This window comes from Bos taurus, chromosome 1 (genome assembly GCF_002263795.3).
Source record: "Bos taurus isolate L1 Dominette 01449 registration number 42190680 breed Hereford chromosome 1, ARS-UCD2.0, whole genome shotgun sequence".
Lineage (NCBI taxonomy): Eukaryota > Metazoa > Chordata > Mammalia > Artiodactyla > Bovidae > Bos > Bos taurus.
Window position 1 is genome coordinate 11,580,473 of NC_037328.1, and position 13,296 is coordinate 11,593,768.

Here is a 13,296-nt window from a genome sequence, read left to right on the forward strand (position 1 = left end):
ATAATCTTCAGATATTTTCTAATATTAGAGTCATTTGTATGGTTTATACAAAAGTGATTTAAGTAGAGTTTAAATTCATCCCCATAGGAAACTTTCAGTGAATATAAAATAGATTGTGATTAGTAATTTTAGCAAGATAAAATACTTAGAAACAAGTAGCATTCTTTCTTTCCCCTCAAATGATAATTATAAAAATAACTGTCCAGCTACTTATAGGGCACATGAACACTCATTTTGAAATGAAGCAGGACCTTATGTTGCTTGATCCCCATGCCCTCCACCTACCTTTTGTCTTTGGAAAATCTTTAGCCAAAGACAAAGTTTAGGCAGATGGCATTACCTGGAACCTGAGAGGCTATACGAGGGTGTCGGAGGCCTGGTGAGAGACAATGGCCAAGAACAAACTAAGAGGGCAGAAGTCCAGGAATGTATTCCACATAGCCAGCCAAAAAAGCTTTAAGGTTAAAAATAAAGCAAAACCAGTTACCATTAATCTTAAGAAGATAAACATTGTGAATGATGAACAAGTTAACAGAGTGAATAAAGCTTTTATAGATATACAGAAGGAACTGGCAAACTTCTCAAAAGGCCTTTCCCTTGAACCTCTGCAGAAACAACTGGTACCTCAGCAGTGTCATGAAAATGTAACAGTTAATGTTGATGAAGCTACAAGATTAATGGCTCAGTTGTAATATACCAATGATGCATCAAATTCCCTAAAAAGACCAATAAATTTAATCTTTTATACAAAAAAAAAAGAAAAAGTTTAATCAGAGACAATACAGAAACAAAGGAAAACAGTTGAAAAAGATTAAATAATTGCAGCTTAGTTATTAAGCAATGTCAAGGACCTTTAGTTCCTCTTCAAGAGCTTATAGATAATATTCTGAGCCATATTCAGTGAGCTGTCTTATAAATCCCGAGAACACCCACCAGGTGGAAGAAGTCAACTACATGATTACCAGACTGTAGCCACGACATAAACAGCCAAGACTCTGAGAGCTGGCCTCAAAGAAATGGGAACAAATTGACCCTGGAACTGAAGATTAACTGTACTTAAAACAATAAAGATGATCCTGGTCAGATCACCAATGACCGATTCCAAGATGGTTGTCAGAGCTGGCTGTACTGTCTCTGCATGTAACCCCTTCCTTTCAACTATCAAGTGGGCAAGAGCCCACTGATTGTCAGTCAGCAGAGGTAGAAGTCAGCCTTTGGACAGGAGTCTACCCCTTCTCCCAACCTAGGTAGCTGGCATCAAATATAAAGCAAACTTTACTTTCCATCAACCTTGACTGTTTATTGTCTTCAGAGAAGTAAGCAGTCAGACCTACACTTTCATTAATATTTTCTATTTTTCCCTCTCTCATCATTCCATAGTTAGTATTGGATTGGCCAAAACATTCATACGGGTTAGGATTAGAAACACCCAAACAAAATTTTTGGCCAACCCAATACAATTTGGTCCCCTTCATGAATGACAGCCTTGTGTGGTGAAGGGGCTTGCATAGCTCAATAAAGCTATGGACCATGCCATGCAAGGCCACCAAAGACAGATGGGTGGAGAGTTCTGACAAATCATGGTCCACTGGAGGAGGGAATGGAAAACCACTCCAGTATTCATGCTGAGAGAACCCCTCTAATGTGAACAGTATGAACTGGCAAAAAGATATGACACCAGAAGATGAGCCCCTCCCCCAGGTCAGAAAGTGTCCGATATGCTACTAGGGAAACAGTGACAGACTTTAATTTCTTGCAGCCCAAAATCACTGCAGACGGTGACTGGCAGCCATGAAGTTAAAAGACACCTGCTCCTCAGAAGAAAAGCTATGACAAACTTAGACAATGTATTAAAAAACAGAGACATCACCTTACCAACAAAGGTCTGTAGAGTCAAAGCTGTGGTTTTTCCAGTAGTCGTGTATGGATGTGAGAGCTGGACCATAAAGAAGGCTGAGCACCAAAGAATTGAGCCTTTCGAACTGTGATGCTGGAGAAGACTCCTGAAAATCCCTTGGACTGCAAGGCGATCAAACCAGTCAGTACTCAAGGACATAAACCCTGAACATTCATTGGAAGGACTGATGCTGAAGAGCTGACTCATTGGAAAAAAACCCTGATGCTGAGAAAGACTGAGGGCAGGAAAAGAAGGGGGCAACAGAGAATGAAATGGTTGTATGACATCATTGACTCAATGGACATGAGTTTGAGCAAGTTCCAGGAGATGGTGAAGAACAGAGAAGCCTGGCGTTTGGCAGTCCATGGGGTGGCAAAGAGTTGGATACAACTAAGCAACTGAACAATGACAAAGTGACTCATAGAGAAATAGTGTTTTATAATCAACTACTGTTAAATCCACTTAGATTGCAATTTAGAAAAAGAAGATGCTTAAAAATTCAAGAAAGATATTGAGAGACCAGATTTATACATTAAGAAATACAAACTTTCAAGGGGTAGGAGTTTAATGAAGATAGGATGAAAGGAATACAAGTGAATAAAATTCAAAAAAGACAGGTGCTAAAAGATTTCCATCACAAAGCAGCAAGTGCTGATTATGGGTCTCTGAGGGTTTTTTTTTTTTTTTTTGTATTTTTGTTGTTTTTGTTATCTAAGGGATGAAAGTCTGTGATAAGTAGTATTCTTCCCTTCCTAGGGATTCTGAATATTTTGGAAAATAATACAAATATGAGAATTTCGGAGGCCAAACTAACAGTTTTATTGCAGGTAATGCCTTGTTTGCAAGGGAGGGTTTGTGTCTTTGATTGCTCTGCTCTGCTAAATTGCTTCAGTCATGTCCTACTCTTATGAAAAGGTGAGAGGGTTAACAGTCAGGTAGGAAGGTCACAGGTCCCCAAGAGGCAGGAGGAAATAAACTGCAAGTGGCAGACATTTTTTCCTTCTCTATACAAAATTAAAGGAGGCTCCTTTTAATTCTGTGTTATCATGGAGACACCTAGTTCTGTGTGAACTTAACTTTTCTCAAACCTTGAGCTAATCAATGCATTTTTCTCATGGGAAATGTTTTTTCTTAAGCTATGCTAATGAACGATGTATTTGCTTGGAAATCTGCCTTCTTCAAGATTCATGTCAATTGTTTTATGGCTGGGGATGACTCACCTTGTGCCAATGCTATCTCAAAATGCATGTCATGGGAGAGGGTCCTGGTGCAACTCTCTCAGTCTTGAGGTGTTTCTTTTAGCTGATGAGCAGCATGCTAATAGGTATAAATGGCACCCCACTCCAGTACTCTTGCCTGGAAAATCCCATGGATGGAGGAGCCTGGTAGGTGGCAGACCATGGGGTTACACAGAGTCGGACACGACTGAGCAACTTCACTTTCACTTTTCACTTTCATGCATTGGAGAAGGAAATGGCAACCCACTCCAGTATTCTTGCCTGGAGAATCCCAGGGACGGGGAAACCTGGTGGGCTGCTGTCTATGGGGTCGCACAGAGTCGGACACGACTTAAGTGACTTAGCAGCAGCAGCAACAGGTATAAAATGCCTTGCAAAAAAACTAGCAAGGAGCTATCCTTTCTGTACCCTTCTGAGGTCTACGTCAGAAGCTTTCTCTGTCTTTTTTATGCTTTAATAAAACAGCTACATGAAAACTCTGAGTGATCAAGCCTCATTTCTGGTCCTGGATCAAAATCCTCTCCACCAGAGGTCAGGAATTCCAGCATAGCTCACAGCTTGCAGCCAGCCACAACCTTTCAAAGGGAAGGTCCGAAACAAGATCATTTAGTTTCTCTGGAGACTACCCTGCCTCCTAGAGACTGCCAGGAAGACATCTATCCAAAGGTACTTAGACCAATAGTTATTTACACTTTTCAAAGAAACCCATTAAACAATCATTTTTCCCTCTTCACATGCTCCATCTTATTACCCCCACACATATATATTAATAATAAAAAGCTAGAGAGAGGCTCAGGCTATTCTTAGATAAATTTATTTTTATGAAGCTATGTGTCATTCCGCATAACACTATGTATATTCTATAAATCCATGCAGCTGGTTCAGCTTCCATTAATGTTTTACCATAGTTATATGAGTATTACTAAAGTGTTCAGTCTCAAGAAATCAGCCAGGCTCTGGGCTCCACCATGCTTGGAAGTCTTTTGCTTCAGTCATTCAGCAGAAGTCAAATTTTTGCCACCTCTGCTTGAGTCCAGATCCTGAGTTCAGGATACCTATATCTTTGACTCCTTCTATGTGCTATGTAGTCCACAACTATTAATATCATATTTGTGAATGTGTACATGTATATTCAAGGGTTACTCAGGTGGCACGTGGTAAAGAATCCTCTTGCCAATGCAGGAGATGCAAGAGACAAGTGTTCAATCCCTGAGTCAGCAAGATCTCCTGAGGTAGGAAATGGAAACCCATTCCAGTATTTTTGACTGGAAAACTCCATGGACAGAGGAGCCTGGAATGCTACAGTCCATGGAGTCACAAAGAGTTGGACTTGATAGCCCACACATACATACACACATATATTCAGAAGATATTTATCTGGGAACTCAGAGAGAGAGATTAGAGCATGATAGGCCTAACAGTATAAATTTTCAGAGCCATTCTGACTAGACTTCAGGATTTTTTTTTTTTTTTTTTGCACTATAGATGTTAAAACACACACACAATGCCATAATCACATGATTTTAATATGATAGATTGTATTTGTCACTACATATCATGACTCTGGATACAGTAGATTAACAAAATGGGGGCTGATTTTACCTTTTCACAGATGTAAGTATCACAAGGCTGGCACAGAATTTTCATAATATGAACAGTAGCTTAGAATTCTTTCATCTTTCTGCTCTGCTATCCTAAGCACATAAATATTGTTCCCATGCTTCTATGTGCGTAAAGTTTGTTTCACTGAATTCTAAAGAAAAAATTTCCCTAACTAATTACAATTATATTTTCATCCAGAAAGATTGCAGTGATATTTTAAAGCAAATAATATCATTGAAAGAAGCTTTAATATTTTTCATTTGAATTCATTAAATACTGCATATTTAGGTAGACATATAGCAATAGATGAGTTAACATGCTGTTGTTTTTCAGTCACTAAATCATATCCAACTTTTTGAAACCCCATGGGCTGTAGCACACCAGACTCCAATGTCCTCCGCTATCTCTTGGAGTTTGCTCAAACATATGTCCATTGAGTCAGTGATGCTATCTAACCATCTCATCCTCTGCCACCCCTCTCTCCTCCTGCCCTCAATCTTTCACAGTATCAGTCTTTTCCAATGAGTCAACTCTTCACATCAGATAGCCAAAGTATTGGAGTGGTAAAATAATTGACTGTATCCAACACCCAAAAACTAAACTTAGCTTGTTAATGAAAACAAAGCAAAAAAACAAACAAAAAAAAAATTAAGCTTTATTTGTTTGATTTATTGGAAAATATCCTTTTTTAACAGATCCTTTCTGGCATCACCCTGTTCATTCCTCCTATGCCCCCACCACACTTCTCAGCAAAAACAAAGTGACTATCATAACATTCAACTAAGCAGTCTTGAAGTGATGCTACCGGGGAATGTAATAGGAGTTAACTTTGTAAATTTATAAATATTTTCAGCATAAAATTTAAAACGGATCTCTTAATGCCTGATTAACACACTCTTACTTGAAGTTTAAAGACTCCCCCCACTCCCATTTGGAAAATGTGTTGAATTATTTTCCCTAACAATTTGAGGCCTCTTTACTCACCTTTGTTAAACAACTTTCTACCCTGATAACACTGTCATGTAATGATGAACTCAAATATGTGTTGGACTCAAGAATATGATTTTAATTCAGATCTGCTAGATTTGGAACTTTCTTTGACTATTATTATAATCATATTTTAAAATGCACTAATTTAAAAAATAATATTTTAGGCTAAATTAGGATAGAATAAGAAGTTGAAATTTCCCAGACTGTCTCTCTGTGAAATTCAAATAGTTGTAAGAAATTTATCAATTTTTTTTTTGATGTAGAAATTCTCTCTTTAATCTATGAGGGTTAAATAATTTAAATAATCATATTCAAGTTTAATGAGTGAGGAGATATTGGAATAAAAGTGTTTTATTTTCAGAAATATATTAACTCTATAAAATATATGAATTAAAAACTTTTCTATTCCCTATGTATTTTTTGTTATTTTCCTTTTTGTTAACTCTGATATGTTATTCAATACATTGAGACTGGATAATCCAAAAATCAAGAAGAATGCAGTGCAGAGTAAGTGGTCAGTTATTTTTGTAAAATATGAGTCATTCAATACAATAAATGGTGTATTCCTATCAAATCAATGCAAATAAGTTGAAAACATTGTAATCAGCAAGTAGAAAGTGGAATATGAACACATTTCAACTGTCTAAAAAATAAATCTAGGGTGACTAGAAGCAGCTAGTTGAACCAAGTGGTCATTTTCTCAGGAGAATCTTTGTCATTATCTTCAGACGAGGAATGCAGCAGTTTTAGATATTCTTGAAGTCTCACAATGAGAAAGCCATCACACATTATAACCAAAATAATAGGAAGTAATTAATAAACTTCATATGTGAATCCCAAGCAAGTAAAACAAAGGTAAAAGAAGCCCATAAAATGTGTCATAACAGTTTTATGACAGTTTAACACAAGAAGATTCATCCAATTCCAAAAAAATGTAATTTCAGAAAGAAATGTCACTTAACTTGAACATAGAATCAAACTGCATATTTTTCCAAGTTAAAAGCTTCATTTTTCTTTTATTCTAAAAAAAAAATAGCAAACCAAATAGAAGCAGAAGTATGGGCCAAATATATCAAATGCCTAAGTTGTATAAGCAAAGAATAGAATCAAAATAAGGTGAATGTAAAAATTAAATTCTAAATCAGAGCTCTCTTTTTACAGAATACTTTTTAAAAGAAAGGAAAAGCAATCAACAAATATTTTTATTATGCTTCAATTCTGAAAGCTAATTTTTGACTTCGTTAACAAGTTATACTTTGATATGAATCCTTGGTGCTCATTTAAAATATAGATATTAGGAAAGCATGTTTGCCAACAAAGGTCCGTCTAGTCAAGGCTATCGTTTTTCCAGTGGTCATGTATGGATGTGAGAGTTGGACTATGAAGAAAGCTGAGTGCCGAAGAATTGATGCTTCTGAACTATAGTGTTGGAGAAGACTCTTGAGGGTCCCTTGGATGGCAAGGAAGTCCAAACAGTCCATCCTAAAGGAGATCAGGCCTGGGTGTTCATTGGAGGGACTGATGCTAAAGCTGAAACTCCAATACTTTGGCCACCTCATGTGAAGATTTGAATCATTAGAAAAGACCCTGATGGTGGGAGGGATTGCAGGCAGGAGGAGAAGGGGACAACAGAGAGTGAGATGGCTGGATGGCATCACCGACTCAATGGACATGAGTCTGGGTAAACTCCGGGAGTTGGTGATGGACAGGGAGGCCTGGCGTGCTGCTATTCTTGGGGTCGCAAAGAGTCGGACACAACTGAGTGACTGAACTGAACTGAACTGACGTTACAATATATTGCCCTCTTTCCTTATGAGTAATCCAAATTTGAGACTATGTAAATAATACGTTTTCTAAGGCATTAAGTTTTTATCAGTAAGGGTACTAAACCTATAGCCTGGTATCAATGTGAACATCGTGAAATAATGGTCTGTAAATGCAACACTTTATTTCAATACATTTTCCCCATCATTTTCAATCTCCTACCAGAGCATCATAAGTACCAGTCTTAGCCCAGTTACTATGAATCAGATTCTAATACTTAAAATAGTTCTGAATTGTTATATGGTTTCTAAGAATAAGGTGATAGTGGAGACTCAATTTGTTCTATAAGACACACCTCACTTCTGACAAAATGTGGCCCACTGGAGAAGGGAATGGCAAATAACTTCGGTATTCTTGCCTTGAGAACCCCATGAGCAGTGTAAAAGGCAAAAAGATTGGACACTGAAAGATGAACCCCCTCCGGTTGGTAGGTGCCCAACATGCTACTGGAGATCAGTGGAGAAATAACTCCGAAAAAATGAAGGGATGGGGCCAAAGTAAAAACAACACTGGTTTGTGGATGACAGATGATAGAAGCAAGGTCCAATGCTACAAAGACTACTATTGTGTAGGAACCTGGAATGTTAGGTCCATGAATCAAGGCAAATTGGAAGTGGTCAAACAGGATATGGCAAGAAATGGAGTAGCCATCATAGTCAACAAAAGGCTCTGAAATGCAGTACTTGAATGCAATCTCAAAACAATAGAATGATCTCTGTTCATTTCCAAGGCAAACCATTCAATATCATGGTAATCCAAGTCTATGCCCTGACCAGTAATGCTGAAGAGGCTGAAGTTGAACGGTTTTATGAAGACCTACAAGACTTTCTAGAACTAACACCCAACAAAGGTGTCCTTTTCATTATAGGGGACTGGAATGCAAAAGGAGGAAGTCAAGAAACACCTGGAGTAACAGGCAAATTTGGCCTTGGAGTATGAAATGAAGCAGGGTAAAGGATAATAGAATTCTGCCAAGAGAAGGCACTGGTCATACCAAACACCCTCTTCCAACAATACAAGAGAAGACTCTACACATGGACATCAAGAGATGGTCAACACCGAAATCAGATTGATTATATTCCTTGAAGCCAAAGATGGGGAAGCTCTATATAGCAAGCAAAAACAAGACCAGGAGCTGACTGTGGTTCAGATCATGAATGCCTTACTGCCAAATTCAGATTTAAATTAAAGAAAGCAGGGAAATTGAAGAAAACAGGGGAAATCACTAGACTATTCAAGTATAAGGTCAGTTCAGTTCAGTTGCTAAGTCGTATCCGACTCTTTGACACCCCATGAATCACAGCACGCCAGGCCTCCCTGTCCATCACCAACTCCCAGAGTTCACTCAGACTCACATCCATCAAGTCAGTGATGCCATCCAGCCATCTTATCCTCTGTCGTCCCCTTCTCCTCCTGCCCCCAATCCCTCCCAGCATCAGAGTCTATTCCAATGAGTCAACTCTTCACATGAGGTGGCCAAAGTACTGGAGTTTCAGCTTTAGCATCAGTCCTTCCAAAGAAATCCCAGGGCTGATCTCCTTCAGGATGGACTGGTTGGATCTCTTTGCAGTTCCAGGGATTTTCAAGAGTCTTCTCCAATACCACAGTTTGAAAGCATCAATTCTTCAGCGCTCAGCTTTCTTCACAGTCCAACCCTCACATCCATACGTGACTACTGGAAAAACCATAGCCTTGACTAGACGGACCTTTGTTGGCAAAGTAATGTCTCTGCTTTTCAATATGCTATCTAGGTTGGTCATAACTTTTCTTCCAAGGAGTAAGCATCTTTTAATTTCATGGCTGCAATCACCATCTGCAGTGATTTTTGAGCCCCCCAAAAATAAAGTCTGACACTGTTTCCACTGTTTCCCCATCTATTTCCCATGAAGTGATGGGACCAGATGCCATGATCTTAGTTTCTGAATGTTGAGCTTTAAACCAACTTATTCACTCTCCTCTTTCACTTTCATCAAGGGGCTTTTGAGTTCCTCTTCACTTTCTGCCATAAGAGTGCTGTCATCTGCATATCTGAAGTTATTGATATTTCTCCCAGGAATCTTGACTCCAGCTTGTGCTGCTTCCAGCTTAGTGTTTCTCATGATGTACTCTGCATATAAGTTAAATAAGCAGGGTGACAATATACAGCCTTGACCTACTCCTTTTCCTATTTGGAACCAGTCTGTTGTTCCAGGTCCAGTTCTAACTGTTGCTTCCTGACCTGCATATAGGTTTCTCAAGAGGCAGGTCAGGTGGTCTTGTACTCCCATTTCTTGAAGAATTTTCCACAGTTTATTGTGATCCACACAGTCAAAGGCTTTTGCATAGTCAATAAAGCAGAAATAGATGTTTTTCTGGAACTCTCTTGCTTTTTCTATGTATAACCTAAATCAAATTCCTTATGATTATACAGTGTAAGTGAAAAATAGAGTTAAGGGACTAGATCTGATAGATAGAGTGCCTGATGAACTATGGACAGAGGTTCATGACATTGTTCAGGACACAGGGTTCAAGACCATCCCCAAGAAAAAGAAATGCAAAAAAGCAAAATGGCTGTCTGAGGAGGCCTTACAAAATAGCTATGAAAAGAAAAGAAACAAAAAGCAAAGGACAAAAGGAAATACATACCCATTTGAATGCAGAGTTCCAAAGAATAGCAAGGAGAGATAAGAAAGCCTTCCTCAGAGATCAATGCAAAGTCTTTAACAGAGGAAAATAATGGAATGGGAAAGACTAGAGATCTCTTGAAGAAAATTAGAGATACCAAGGGAAAATTTCATGCAAACATGGGCTCAATAAAGAACAGAAATGGTATGAACCCAATAGAAGCAGAAGAGGTGGCAAGAATACACAGAAGAACTATACAAAAAAGATCTTCACGACCCATATAATCATGATGGTATGATCACTCACCTAGAGCCAAATATCCTGGATTGTGAAGTCAAGTGGGCCTTAGGAAGCATCACTACAAACAAAGCAAGTGGAAGTGATGGAATTCCAGTTGAGCTATTTCATAACCTAAAAGATGATGCTGTAAAAGTGCTGCAATCAATATGCCAGAAAATTAGGAAAACTCAGCAGTGGCCACAGGAGAGGAAAAGGTCAGTTTTCATTCCAATCCCAAAGAAAGGCAATCCCAAAGAATGCTCAAACTACTGCACAATTGCACTCATCTTACATGCTAGCAGGGTAATGCTCAAAATTCTCCAATCCAGTCTTCAGCGATACGTGAACAGTGAAATTCCAAATGTTCAAGCTGGTTTTAGCAAAGGCAGAGGAACAAGAGATCAAATTGCCAAAACTTGCTGGATCATCAAAAAAGTGAGAATTCTAGAAAATCATCTATTTCTGCTTTGTTAACTATGCCAAAGCCTTTGACTGTGTGGATCACAATAAACTGTGGAAAATTCTTCAAGAAATGGGAGTACCAGACCACCTGACCTTCCTTTTGAGGATTCTGTATGCAGGTCAGGAAGTAACAGTTAGAATTTGACATGGAACAACATTCTGGTTCCAAATACGAAAAGGAGTACATCCCTGGAAGAAGCACAAGCTGGAATCAAGATTGCCAGGAGAAATACAATAACCTCAGATATGCAGATGACACCACTCTTGTGGCAGAAAGTGAAGAAGAACTAAAGAGCCCCTTGATGAAAGTGAAAGAGGAGAGTGAAAATGTTGGCTTAAATCTCAACATTCAGAAAACAAAGGTCATGGTATCTGGTCCCATCACTTCTTGGCAAATAAATGGGGAAACAGTGGGTGACTTTATTTTGGGGGGCTCCAAAATCACTGCAGATGGTGACTGCAGCCATGAAATTAAAAGACACTTACTCCTTGGAAGGAATGTTATGACCAACCTAGACAGCATATTAAAAAGCAGAGACATTACTTTGCCAACAAAGGTCCATCTAGTCAAGGCTATGGTTTTTCCTGTGTTCATGTATGGATGTGAGAGTTGGACTGTAAAGAAAGCTGAGCATGGAAGAATTGATGCTTTTTACTGTGGTGTTGGAGAAGACTTTTGAGAGTCCCTTGGACTACAAGGAGATCCAACCAGTCCATCCTAAGGGAAATTAGTCCTGGATGTTCACTGGAAGGACTTTTTTTTTTTTTTTTTTTTAAGGCCTAATATTTTTATTTATTTATTTTTTAATTTAATTTTTTTTAATTTTATTTTATTTTTAAACTTTACAATATTGTATTGGTTTTGCCAAATATTGAAATGAATCTGCCACAGGTATACGTGTGTTCCCCATCCTGAACCCTCCTCCCTTCTCCCTCCCCATACCATCCCTCTGGGTCGTCCCAGTGCACCAGCCCCAAGCATCCAGTATCGTGTATCAAACCTGGACTGGCGACTCGTTTCATACATCGTATTATACATGTTTCAATGTCATTCTCCCAGATCTTCCCACCCTCTTCCTCTCCCATGGAGTCTATAAGACTGTTCTATACATCAGTGTCTCTTTTGCTGTCTTGTATACAGGGTTATTGTTACCATCTTTCTTTAGCTGAAACTCCAATACTTTCTCCACCTAATGTGAAGAACTGACTCATTGGAAAAACCCTGATGCTGGGAAAAATTAAGGGCAGGAGGAGAAGGGGATGACAGAGGATGAGATGGTTGGATGGCATCACCGACTCAATGGACATGAGTTTGGGTAGATTCCAGGAGTTGGTGATGGATAGGGAAGCCTGGTGTGCTGCAGTTCATGGGGTCACAAAGAGTCAGACACGACTGAGTGACTGAACTGAACTAAACAGCACAATTCAGAGATGACAAACTGGTGACTTCAGATTAAGGTTGGGGAACTGATGATTTTGAAACCATTACCCAGGTACCTAATGAGTAGTCAGTATGTGACATTAAATAAGATTCCTGTGCTAAAAATAAAGAAGGTACTTTTATTCATTTGTTGAGATAAACTCTAAGTAAATAAGGTGATAGTTGTACCATAAAAATGCTGAGAAGAAGTGATGCTTTTAAAGTGTGGTGCTGGAGAAGACTCTTGAGAGCTCCTTGGATAGCAAGGAGTATAAATCAGTCAATTCTAGAGGAAATTATCCCTGAATATTCATTGAAAGAATTGATGCTGAAGCTCCAATACTTAGGCCATCTGATGCAAAATCCTGAATCATTGGAAAAGCCCTTGATGCTGAGAAAGATGGACGGCAGGAAGGGAAAGGGGAAACAGAAAATGAGATGGTTGGATGACATCACTGACTCAAGGTACATGAGTTTGAGCAAACTGCAGGAGATAACGAATGACAGAAAGCCTGGTGTGCTATAGTCTATAGGGTCACAAAGAGCCTGACACAAATTAGCAACTGAACAACAGCAATTCTAAGTAGCACAAAGATGAATAATCACTGTCCTTTATATAATAAACTTAAATTTTAACAGAAAAAAAAATATATATAATTATCTATTTTATCTATCATGTGTTAACTTCAGTGCTTTATTCTGCTTTAAGCATACAACTGAATGGCACTTAAGTCTACCTTCCAAAACAAAAACTAACTCCCAGATTCCTGGATGTTCTTCTAGTCTCTTAACTTCAGCGTTAAAGAATCTACACTCATTATCATCCGAACTCAATTTGTTTTCCCTATTTTCTTGAAGAATCAGCAGTCTTCCTGTTCACCCAGTTTTATTACCTGATTGAACTTTTAGACTTTGTCTATCTTCATTCATTCTAAGTCCACCAAAAATCACTTTAAGTTTCATTTCAAAATTATCTTTTA

General features: G+C 38.5%; 1 pseudogene; it reads left to right on the forward strand.

Annotated features, from left to right (window-relative positions):
- The first annotated feature begins 346 nt into the window (after window positions 1-346).
- LOC783459 (chromosome 14 open reading frame, human C8orf59 pseudogene) lies at window positions 347-737 on the forward strand (annotated as a pseudogene).
- The last annotated feature ends 12,559 nt before the right edge of the window (window positions 738-13,296 follow it).